The sequence below is a fragment of the Lacerta agilis genome, chromosome 1 (assembly GCF_009819535.1).
Source record: "Lacerta agilis isolate rLacAgi1 chromosome 1, rLacAgi1.pri, whole genome shotgun sequence".
Taxonomy (NCBI): domain Eukaryota; kingdom Metazoa; phylum Chordata; class Lepidosauria; order Squamata; family Lacertidae; genus Lacerta; species Lacerta agilis.
Genome location: NC_046312.1, coordinates 74995082 through 75008043, shown reverse-complemented (window position 1 = coordinate 75008043; position 12962 = coordinate 74995082). Strand labels below are relative to the sequence as shown.

At 43.7% G+C, this 12962-nt stretch overlaps 1 protein-coding gene across 1 annotated transcript in view; it reads left to right on the top strand.

The window, feature by feature from the left end:
- The first annotated feature begins 424 nt into the window (after positions 1-424).
- Positions 425-12962, top strand: part of CRACR2B (calcium release activated channel regulator 2B) — a 45112-nt gene continuing 32574 nt past the window's right edge. Inside the window, exons 1-3 of the mRNA XM_033155569.1 lie at positions 425-903; positions 2412-2478; positions 12698-12771. The gene's annotated coding sequence lies outside the window, so the exon portion shown is untranslated. The remainder of the gene's footprint in view (positions 904-2411; positions 2479-12697; positions 12772-12962) is intronic.

Here is a 12962-nt window from a genome sequence, read left to right as displayed (position 1 = left end):
CGCCGCCCAACCCCCCTTCCACCCCGGCCTTGGAAAAAGCAATACATTGACGCGGACGGGGCTGCTGGTATGTCAAGGTTAATTGGCGCGCTCCGCCAACGCCTTCGCTGCGAGGATTCCCCGCCCGCGGCCCTTGGAGCCTTTCCGCTTCACAACTAGCTAGTCCCGAGGAGGAGGAGGAGGAGAGCGGGGACCCGTCTGCAAACTTTTCGCGCGGCCCTCCACGTGCGCGCGCCCCAAAAGTGGGGCCCGGACGCCGGGCTGCGGCCCACCTTGCACGACGGCGCCTCAGCCCAGCCCTCGCCACGCGCTACTCGGAAGGAATCGCCGTCCAAGTTCAGCGCGGCTTCCTCGCGGGTAGCCGCTTTTAGGGCGGCAAGCCCGGCTTTGACGCCCTCGGGGCAGCTCAGCTGTAGCAGCAGGAGGTTTGGACGCGGCTCTAACTGGCCACGAGGCGAGCTTCCTTTCCCCTCGAGCAGCCCCAACGTGGCTGGCCCTGCCCCTCCGCACCTGTTGCGAACACGTTGCGCGCCAGGGAGAGAGAAAAAGTTCAAGCAAAGACCGAAGAGTTTCCCTTCTTTCTTTTCCTCCCCCCCTCATCTGGCGAGTCCGGCTTCTTCAGGCATTTCCGGGTTGGGGAAAAAGAAAAGAAAAGCCTCTCTGTTTCTTTTCTGTTTGCGCATCCATCCCAACTCTTTGGACTGCTGGGCTTTTGGTTAACATCAGCGAAGGAAAAGAAATCTTCCCCTCCCCTTCTGCGTCTCTTCTCCAGGTGCCTTCTGGATCAGAGGGATCAGGTAACGCCGGAAGCGATCGGAAACTCGCCCCCCCTTTCTGAGAAGATACCTATTAGAGGGTCTTGGGGGCCGTTTCTCTCGACATACGTCTCACACACATATCCAGGTGAGTTTGTGCTGCACCTCACTTGGCTAACGCGGCTTCCCCTCATAAAGGAACCACTCTTCCCACCTGCAGCCCCATCTGTGGTCTGCCTTGACCTGCGGACAGCTAGCTGGGAGGCGACACCCCCGAAAGGCTTGCCGATAATGGCCATTGGAAGGAATGCGTCGACATTACTTGCGAACGGGTGTGTCAGAGAGACCCCGGGATTATTGAGCTGTAGAGGGCTTCCTTTTGAGGTATCCGGAGGCTTCCGTGGTTTAAATGCGTCCTAATCGGCTGACAGAAAATTCCACGAAAGTTTATGGTGTTGGGCCACCTCACTTACTTATGTGGCTCCTCTCCATGAGATTTCTAGAGAGTCAGCTGTTTTCATTCTCGTTTAGCAAACACGTTAAAGATTCTTGCGGCATCTTAGGTGTGTTAATAAACGCTAACAAACTGATAATGAGGCTTTGTGAACACAGAGCCACTTCAGTGTAATCTTAGAGGATAAGATGGTGATTTTATTTAGTTATTTTGTTTATAACCACCTTTTAAAAACTAAAATGTGTAATGTGGTTCTTTAGCAAAGCCCTCTTGAACCTGTGATCTTTAAAAAATAATAATCCTCTGGCATAGTTCTTGTGCAGTGACAGGAAGAATTTCATCAGGTGAAGCTGCAATGGATGCGGTTCAGTGCTGAGAAAACTGCAGGTGTCAAACCTTTGCTTTGTTCTTCACTGCGGTTGTTGCCTCTCAAGGGTTGCCTGAGACACTGAAGTTTGGCAGCTGGTGCTTTTCCCGGTGTGGAAAAAAGTGTGATGGGAAATGTATCACCTGCTAAAGTTAAGTGTAAAGGCATATGAGCAAGACCAGGCAAGTGTTTGCGTGTGTCTTACAGATTACAGTGGTACCTCGAGTTACATACACCTCAGGTTACAAACGCTTCAGGTTACAGACTCTGTTAACCTGGAAGTAGTACCTCGGGTTAAGAACTTTGCCCCAGCATGAGAACAGAAATCGCACAGGGGCATCGGGAGGCCCCATTAGCTAAAGTGTTTCCTCAGGTTAAGAACGGTTTCAGGTTAAGAATGGACCTCTGGAACGAATTAAGTTTGTAGCCATAGGTACCACTGTATAGTCCTAAGAGTATTGTCATGTGTGCTAGCATGCCTCCTCATAGTGTTGCTACATCTTCTTCCTATAAGAGATTCTGCGACCCTTAGTGCATTGCAGACAGGAATGTAACAGGTACAGTTTTCCCAATCACTGTAGTGTTTAATTTCTGCTGCTTATGTCACTGTTATGGGCACAGAACCTTAACAATGACCCAGTTAATGACCTCTGATGCAACCACTCTTATCAGTAATAACTTATGATTCATTTCAATGAGGAATTAGAAATTCTTGTCTTGGCATCTTAAGCACCGCAGGAGTAATTATCAGTTGTCGTAACAGCTGTGGTGATTGATTGTGATTGGATATCTAACACAAGGTGCTCACGGGCTTCTCTGTTGCTCCCCTGTACAGGTAGAAAAGTGGGGCCTTTCATAAATTCTGCTCTTCGAGTTGAGATTTGAACCCAGGCCTCAAGGTGGTAAGTCCCACGTAACTTTTACACAGATCTGCTCTTAGTATTATATAGTTACCTGTGGGTAGGTTCAGCTTTCTTGTAACAGTGTGTTGTTGTTGCAGCTGTAGAAACTCAACTGCTGCATGCTTGGTGTCGGGAACAAGGACAGTTTTAGGCCCTTAAGGAATGAGGGTAATTTGAATTGGGATTGCAGATAGATGGGGCAGTCTATACAGGCCCGGTGTCCGGACCAAAGGAGTAGCAGAATGAACAGCCACTTGGGGTATAGAAAGAAGCTCCAAATTTCCATGAGCCATCTCTCTTCTCTCTTTTACCACTTGGAATGGGGATTCTTAACAAATGAAAAGAGGACAATATAGTTTTGAGACCAAAGGATGGAAAGGTCAGTGTACCAATTAAGACAGGTTCCTATTTTGCGTAAGCCCTATTATCAAGAACAGACACTTTGTGCTGTTTAAATTGTCTTGTATAGCTGGAGACACTATTTCGTTGGCACAGTATTTCCGTGGGCCCCCCCCCCTGCAATTTTAAGCATATTTGTAACAAGTGTCCCATCAGGTTGAGTACATGGGTGTGAAAGTTGAAGAATGGGATAGAGATAATAAATTATTGTTTCATTTATTCAGTGGCATTTGCTTCCTGGAAAGTGTGCCCTGGTTGCAGCTTTAACTGAACTGTGAATAATATGTAGGAACCAATCCAACTCAATCATACTTAAAAACATGACTTCAATGGGATAGAGCATGATTAACTTTATGTTGAATTACGATGGTGTTGATGTAGAGTTTGTTTTGCTGACATTCCATGGTTTGGTGAAAGCTCTTCAAGGCCATTGTCACGTGTATGGATTGTTAGTTTACCTGTGAATCCCTGCTCCTTTAAAGTAAATTTATTTGAACTGATAAGCACTTCCAGAAGGAAACTTGGGAAGCATGGGTGTAATGCTCACATGGAGTGGATGAGGCCTTGCACTTGCAATGTTTTTTTCTTCTTATTCCTCTTCTGTGTCCTTGCTCTGGATAACTGGCTGGATATGCTGAGAAGAATGTCAGCATCCTCACCTGTATGCAATAGTATTTCTGCTGTGAAGCTCACTGGACCAAATAAGCCATGACTGAGTGTTATGTACAAATACTATAGCTCCTCCATAGGTTGTTAAAAAATAGGAAAGAATGAATAATGTATATAGTGTAGCAAAGGGAAACAAAGCATATTGTTACTCAGTTAGTTGTAAATTAACATAGTGGTCAGATGTGCTCCATTGTTAAGGAAATATATGCCAAAGTATCAGTTAAATAAAAGCTAACTTTTATCAGCCTTTTTCTTGATGATTTAAATCACTACAGCCTGGTTGGGCTTTAGATATTGTTAAGGGGGAGAGAGAGAAAATGACTGAGCTGCCAGAACATTCAGGTATGAGCTTGGCACACCCAACTGGAAGGCCAACTTCAAAGACCTGTAGTGAGTGTTTGGCACTGTTTTCTTCTGCCCCATTAAGGACTCCATATCTTGTCACGGCATCAGTCCTGTGAGTATTTGGTGACATTTTCATTCTGTGTGCTGCACATTTTGAATACATGATCCTCTGCACCAAATATAAAGTCCGCCAATCACTGAGGCCACACAGCCCCCAACTGTCTTCACTTGAACTTGTGTAATAACAATTCTCAGTGGCTGCCACTCTGTTGCATCAGTTCTTTGCAGGTGTGCCTGCTTCCATTGTACATGTGGCACTCCTCTACCCTCTTTCATGACGTTGCCCATTCCAGTGAAGTAAATGGGAAGATGTGTTGACACGGGGAGTTGTGCTCATTGGAGCCCAAATGGCCCCTGGACTGGTGCACATGTGATTTTGATAGCAGTTGTCATGAGTTTTCTCTTGGGTTACTGGTATAATGAAGCTTGACCTTTTTACTGTTAGATCTGGGTTCTCCTGCTGCCCAGTCTGCCTTGCGTGATGAGCTTTCACTCTAGCCAGGTGCGAAGTGTTTGACAGCAGCTCTCCCTTCATAACCCATTATAACAGTTCATTCTGAAGTGTCTGACATGACTCATGGGCGGTGGAGAACTGGGCAACAGAGTACTTTAATGGACGCTTTGGGGGGAGGGTGTGGCTATGTTGAGCTAGAGGAAGTGCAATGGTTTTGTTGGTTCTCTGCTAGATAGATTTATGGTTTAACTTGCTATAATGCAGCTTTGTATATGTGTCCCTGTATTGCTCCATGACCATATTAAAGACTTCTTCTTACAGAAAACTGAGAATTTTAAGATTTGTGAGAGTGCTGAGAACTCGATTGGAGATCAGAGCCCTACATTCCTATGCTTCCAAATGGAACATGGATATGTTTGTTGTTGTTCAGTCGTTCAGTCGTGTCTGACTCTTCGTGACCCCATGGACCAGAGCACGCCAGGCATGCCTATCTTTCATGGATATAGGGGGTAAATATTGTCTTTGAGGGCTGTTTTGCAGACCCATCAGCTGACCAGTCAGGAAAGTGAAGGGATTAATCCTTTGTATCTATTATTTGAAGTTGAAAGGGAGCATCAAAGTGCAGATAATTTAATTTCCTTCCAGAGACCCTTTTCATGTCACTGGATGATTTTCTGCCCCCATGTTACATTAATAGAATGTACAAAGGGTGATAGCATATTCTTTTCAACATTAAATGGAAGCAAATGAGCTCCTTGATGAAGAGAAGAGAAAAACAAGCACTTGTTATTTTTCAGTTTGCCGAAGAGATTATATTTGCATGTGGTCTATTTTGAGTTCCTGAGATTCATATATTTGCATGCATCTCATTGAACTCATATTTACTGCATGACTTTCTTATTCTGTACTACCCCCATGCTCTCAATAAAACCATTTCTTTTCAGCTGTACATGATGGAGAGTAATGACATTGCAACTTGGATTAACTTCGAATAGTGATCTGAGAATCTTGAGTACAAGCCCCATTCCCAAGTATGCTTACACACAGTTGCCCATCAGGACTTGATTCTCCCTACAGAGGAACATTCTGAGCAGGTTGCCACAAGAAGTCCAAAAGTATATGAGGCAGAAATTATAAGGACTTGAGATATCAGAGTTGTTTCAGGAAAGACTGCCTTAGGGCAGGAAGTTCAATTAAATGACCAATAGGTATCCTACCAATTCTATGCTCTTGGAGAAAACTATGTGTTGGAAACTTAGGCCTAGCTCACACAAACAGTGGTGGTAAAATGATTCCTAGACTGCATCCTAGACTCCTGGGGCTCTCATGCAATCCTTGGCATTTACACATTAGTCCACCTCCTCAGACACTTAACTGTAAGAGAAATATTCTTGCAGCAGCTAATAGCTTTACAGCAGGTGTTACTGAAGGATGCAAATCTGGCCAGAACATGATGTCAAGTGGTGTGTTTTGCATATTGTATACCTCCCAATGAAAAGTTTGGATTCATGCAAAACCAAGATAAAGCATTAATTCTATGAGCCCTGGAAACAAGTATGTGTGTGTGTGTAAATACATACAGTGTTTTTTTTTTTCTGAGGGGACACGGGGATGCATACCCCTAAACATTTTGTGAATCTAAGTTTGGCCTCATTGAGGGGCAGTATTTCAATATGAGTAGGAAAATGAGAGTCCCCCTAAACATTTGTTTTAGAAAAAAAGCACTGCATACACACACACACACACACACACACACACACACAGAGAGAGAGAGAGAGAGAGGTGGATGCATTTTATAGTCCTTATATATCTGCATGCAATCCAAAGAGGGTTGAGAAAAGCTTGTTCTTCTCAGCTTTTTCAAGATCACCAGCTCCCATTTGACTTAGCAGTGTACGGTTTTACCTTTGCTCTTTCTGTGTGGTCTTTCTTAGAAGGGATTTCTGCAATGATTTGTGTTCCATAAATGGCCTTGTTCCAGTCACCTCCATGACCCTAAAAGTGTTTTTAAAAATCCATTCAGGCTCCAGTTAAAATCTTGAATCAGCTAATAAGGAAAGAGGAAATAAAACCCACAGGCAGCCAAGGCACTCCTACCTGAACTCATATATTTCTCCTGGTATTGGTATGTCAAAGTTTGTTTTTGCTGGGTAAATATTATCTTTGAGGGCTGCTTTGCAGGCCCATCGGGTGACCAGTTGGGGAGGAGGTAAAGGGCATTAAACAATGCTGCTTAGAACTCTCAGTGATCCTGTCAAGTGGCTCCGGTGCTGTGTCCTTTCTCATGGCCCTGTGATAAAGCCTTGTGCTCCTTGATAGTTGCTGCGGTGGCCAAGGCCAGCTTTGCCTTGGCTTGCAGCCCTGAACGGCAGCTTTTCAAAACAAACAGCATCCTACCGTGACATTTCCAACAGGCTGGGGTGGCTTTTTGTTTCCTCTGTTTCTGTGCAGTTGAAAACAAGCATATGGCAACAGGCAATTGAAGGACACTAAAAATGGGTGGTGGTGCTTGAAGTCGTTGATCCACACTGCTGCAAGAATATGTGCAACATTATCATTATCAAGTGCAAAATGAATAAGTTCCTAAAGCAAGCATAGTTGGTTCTCTCCCCCCCCCCCCCGCTTCCTTGTCGCTGTGGTCTTGCCTATCACATAATAAATGCCCATCACCAATGCCAGTCTGAGGGGTGCAGCAATTTGTTCAGCCCAAGTGAAAGTTGAGATTTAACTATTGTTTAAATCCCTGCATTCCTAGACTATCTGACCTGATTAGAATAAAGCAACAAGGAACAAGGAACAATTCTCCAGGATGCTGTCATTTAACTACAAAGAACAGCTGCCTACATGAAACAATTCACTCCTTTCCTTTTATCCCTGAGATTATTCTTGCTTTTAAATCCTTGTACCTGCTGCTGCTATTAGTTTAGCTGTCACTAATGTGTTACATGGGTTGGTATGCAGGTCTGGCTAGTCATGTTATGAGTAGTTGGTGGCTCCACGTTGTCCTCAGCAATAGGCATGTCACAGGTTCAAAAACCCTACACCAAAAAACCTTGAGCTTGTTCTCACTGCCAGTTGCACTGCAGTTTCCCGCAGGCTGCTGTTTGCTCCAGTTCAGCGGTAAAGGATGGGCTTCCCAGAGAAAGCTCTGGAACAAAAAAAACCCAACCATCCTTGTTCAGACATGAAGCTTTAAAGCGAAGGACCTGTGCCTTGAAAGCGTAGCATGAAAGGAAGTCTGGATGAGCCCATATTGCTGCTGGGTTTTGGGGATTCCCATATCTGTCCAGATTTTTAGGAAGCAATGAGGAATGGTGTGTGGAGATGGTTGCCTACCAGATACAGGCTGTTCTTGCCCAATCTGAACACATTTTGCCTTAGACCACATGCTGTACTTGGCATATATATATATTCCAAGCTGTTTTGTCTGCATGACGTGTTAAGTATCAGGCAGAAATGCTTACAGGCTCTGCATTTGTTTTGATGAGGCGGAGAGCCAGGAAAGTATGAAGATATTCCAGAGATCCTGAGGGAGATTCCAACAGCACACGGAGGGCATTGGGCCACAGTCTCACTTCCCTCTTCCCATCAGTGAGAAAGCAAGTGCATTGGGTTATGATGTGCTAAGCGTGCAGACTTAGGAGTGAGATCACTGGTAATCTATAACATATGTGCTTGAGAATGAAGAAAACAGTTCTTAAGAAGGATAGACTCCCTCCAGAAACACAGAGTGCTCTAGTTTCTAATGTTAAAACGTTAATCCTCTGAGGTGGGAAAGGGGCATTGGAAAAGTAGGCTTCACCTGGGCATCCCAGCTTGTGTTTTGTTATTGAATTATGTTAAAAGGTTAATCTTTTCAGAAGCTTTATAATCCCCTGAAAGGGTGAGGCTAATATAGCAATAAGCACAGCTTGGGAGAGAGGGTGTGTTGTTTGGAAACCCTCCCTCCTGCTTTTAGTTTCCACAAACTATTCATGACCTTTTGAAATCCATCTTTCCAGAAGGTTATGAATAGCAAGCAAAAGGTTCTCTAAGCAGTGGTCCACATCTCTCTCTCTCTCTCTCCCTCTTCCTCTTCCTTTACTCCTTTCCACCTACACACAGAAACTAAGGCCAGAAAACTGTCCATTCTGAAAGTGGCTTTGAAATACAAATTGGATGTGATCAGGGAACATCTGCCTCAATGGGCCTTGGTTTTCATCTCCCCCCACAGCTCCTCCAGCCTTATGTGACTCATGGTGGATGTTGTGGATTTTTCATGGGGTCTTTGGGAAACTCTCTGCAAAGCAGATTTGATTAATTATGGTGCTGATAAACATATAGAGTGCCTAGTACAAAACATCTCCCCCCTTTTTCCAGTGTCAGATTAGGAGTCTCTGAAGAGGCAGTAAACACACCATGCATGTTGCAATTCTTTGTTACTGGGCACCAATCCTTGGATGTTTCTTAATTCTGTAGCCACTAAACTCTCAGTTTAGATTGCTTGCTTATTGTTGTCCTTAGAAGTACTGTAGATCTAGATTATTAATGCTTTAAAAATGTTTACCCCACCTTTTTGTTAAGCTGCCTTGTGTACTGCAGCCTATCAACATATAGGTATGTTGATTTAGCATCTCTTCAAGAGGCTGCTCCAAACACTGGGTGCTAGCACTTAAAAGGCCTTCTCTCAGGTTCACATCTACTTTATTTTAGATGGCAGAGGGTTACCTAAAAGAAGACCTCAGCTGTTGATTAAAGGTGCTGGGCAGACTCATCGACATGAAGCAACCACAAGGGAAGGGAACAGCTTGTACTCATTAAAAGAATGAACTGTGAGCTTGGATGTTTGAGCCTCAGTTCAAATCTCACCACATGAACTCACTGGGTGGCCTTGCGCAAGTCACTATTCCTCCAGCGTCAGTCCTTATCTCTGTCACATGAAGCTAAGAATATTGGCCTGGCATTCAAGGGGCATTGCATGAACGTTCTGCTGGACTTCAGCAAATGTGCTTATGCTTGGTAATTTAATGTGTGCCTTGGGACATACCAAGTAAACATAGATGAAGGTAAGAGAAAGTACAGATTCTTTTCACTCACTACTGAGGAACTACAAAGTCTCTGCACGCCAGGAATTAGGTCAGAGAATGCTGTAACCAGATCATCTTGAGCCCTGGTATCTCCCACTCTTCCCCCAAAAGTTATTTAAAACTGCCATTTTCTGGTGAGGGAGCAGGTTGTGTCAGTTTTTTTTGACATAATACCAGTGTGGAAAGCCTCATTTTGGCTCACCCTGGTATGTTTCTACATTTGTTTCTATAATGTCTGTGTCTGTTCAAGCTGCCAAGTGATAGGAATGAAGTGGCTCTATCTTTCTCAGTTAATAATAATCTCTACAGTCACTCCTCTCTTGATAAGATATTATTCCAACTTGTCAGGAAACCCCCCTCCCCGAACCTCCTAAGCTGATTACCAGTTCGTCCTCCCCCCCCCCACAGCACCGGAAGCGACCATTCCTCCAGCGGGGAGGGGGAGTTATAGGCAGGAAGGCAGTGCAGGGGCTCTGAAAGGATGGCAGAGCCTGAACGCCAGAGGGATAGCGGGGAACGGGGTCAGGTTCCCACGTTCCGAGGGCACAGACGGGAAGGACGTGGCAGGGGGAGGCGTGGGTTTAGAATCTCGCACATCTTTTGCTGGACAAATAACCGGAAGGATTCATTCCTGGACTCTGCGGAGGGATGAGATGGACGTTTGATCTTTTGCTCCACTGTACATAGCTGTGCACAATAAAGAACTTAGTTTTTAGAAGTTCTGCGTCTGGCGCTTTACTCATGAGCAACCACTGAACGTCCTTACACAACTGTTGCACAATAAACTGAGCAGACAATCTCCTTGATATCTATTAAAAACTCCCCAATTATATGCTGACTTTCCTGCCTTTGGGTTAGGTCAGATAGGTTGGCCTTCAAGAGGTTGCTGAACTGCAATTCCCATAATCTTTGCCCATTGCCCATGCTTGCTCGGCCTGATGGGAGTTGTACTTCAGCAACATCCAAAGGTCTCCTGGGTTAAGTCCTTAGCAGGTGCAGGTGAATTAGCCACTAGTTTTAATTATATCCATTTGTTCAGAATCAGAGCATAACTTGGCGGAAGTCTTGTTTTTCCTCCAGAATTCTGGTTGCTACTGCCAAAAGAATAGTGTTACTTTATTTAAAATTCTGACAGAACACCACTGCATGAATTTGGTCCGGAAGTATGTCTATAAATCTGGCATTTTTTCTTGCTTTCCCTTATTGCTCAAACTTCTCCCTGGAACAACTATGAAGTAAAACTTCTCTTTCCCCACTACTTCAAAGGCTCTTAAAAAGTTCGCCAGGTTTGCTGCTGATTGTAGCAAATAGGTTATTAAAAACGGGGGGGGGGGGAGCCAAGAGCTCCAAAAGCAGTGGGATGATTTTTTTAAAAAAGAAAATTTTGGGTCACATTGATAAATAAGGACTATTTTAATTCTGTCTGGACATGGCAGGTTATATTTCTGGTTTGTTCCACTGACTGATCATCAATAAACATTGTTGTGGGTAGTATGAGCACAGTCTGTTACCTTCTGTACTAATCCTCTTCTGCTGAGCATACACCACAAAAACTTCACACAGGTCTTTCCTGTTTGCTTTAAAAGGGATGTTAAAAGTAAACTTAATGGACTAGAAGCAGAAACAAAAGGCTTGAGTATTACACCTGCCTGTAGCACCTCTGGGCAATTTAGTATAGCCTTCAACTTTCCTATTCTCTCTCTCTCTCTCCCCCCCCCCCAATGTTTTTTTTTTTTTTAAAAAAACCTTTATAAAAATACTGGTGGCAGTTCTAAGTCTTGGTAAAAACTTCCTTCTAGCTGGCCTCCTTGAACTTTGACTGTATATGATTTATGATCTGATATTCTAAGCCACATGGAGATTAAAAAAATACATAGAGAGAGGCTTTGATAGTTTTTAGGGTTGTCTTCACACACACACACACACTTCATGCATCACTGCTCCTAGACTTTGGAACTCCCACCCTAGAGAAGTCAGACTGGCTCCCTGCTTGCTGTCTTTCTGCCAGCAGGTGAAGACTTTCTTGTTCCAACAGGCTTTTGGGAATTGACTGATTTTAATGAAAGGGCTGCTGCCATGCTGTTTTTATTGCGATTACTGCAGTGTTTTAAACAGGTTTTTTTTAAAAAAATATATATGCATATAGTTTAAATTCTTTTGATATTTAATTGTATTTTAATGATGGATTTTTCTATGTTTTTGCAGTACTTGTTTTTATCTGTAAGCCACCTTGAGTCCCATGTAAGCAAAAAGGCAGGGAATGAATGAATGAACAAACAAACAAAAACAAACAAACAAATAAATGATGCGTTTTATTTCTACGCAAGATGGAAACCCCAACCTTTTGTGTCTTTGTGCCTGTGGAAGCCTAATCAAGAAAAAGCTGCTTTCCCAGAAGATGATGTAATTGCTCCCAGTCTTCCCAATGTAATTGACATTCCTGTTCTAATAGGAATTACTTTTGGCTATATGGATCAGGAAGGTTACCAGATTGCACAGTTATTTAGGTAACCAATAAACTGGGGCTTTGTTGAATGCAGCAGCTAGGGTGCTCAGCGGAGCCCCTAGCTGTACACATATTACTTCTCCGTTAAAAAAATTGCAATGGCTGTCCATTGGCAGCCATGCAGTGTTCAAGGTTTTAATATTACCATTTAAAGCCTTAGCGAAATGCAACCCTTGGGGTCCTGATATGTCCAGTTGAAAAAGCTGCTTATTATTTATTTCCATGAAGCACTTAGGCCACAAGTGTTTCATGTCCTATCAACGCCCCATTCTTAAAGCAATTTTAACAACTGCTTTTAATACGTTTTAATATCACCATTTAAAGCCTTAAACAACTTGGGACCACTAGCAGATCACTTCCCCCAGTTCAGACTCAGTGGACCCTGAGAATCATTGTAGGAGACCTTGCTGACTATGCTGTGGCCTGCAGATTGCTGTCTTGTGACCCTCTAGCATACATTCCCTTGTGTCATTTGGGAGGCATCAACAATGACATGTTTTCAGATGCTTTTTAAAAATGTATTTGTTTTCCCTGGTTGCACTGCTTAGAATTGTGATTTAGCATATATCGCCTAGATTTTATTGGTGATCTGGTGATTATATTCTTTCTTGTTCACTGTTTGGCGTTTTAGTTTATTTTTAGGTTAAGCGGTTGTATAAATAAATGTTAGATCTGTTGGCAGCAATGCTTAACGCCTAACCCTTTTTTGTCTTCGCGCAGGATTTGTGGACATGATGTTAATCTACATTTAGGCAGAGGAAGCCTGCAAAACAGATGTGCTACAGAATGTGTGTGTAAGTAGCTCTGCCCCTGATCAGAAAGCAGTGCGTTCCTACAGTTTGGAACAAGCATACAAAGTATCGGGGGGGGGGGGCATTATCTATAGTGAATAAACAATGGAATAACTATTCCTGTATGAGTAGAAATTGATGTACAGTACATGCTGGCCACATGACCTGAAAAGCTTGCCTGTTGACAAAGGCCG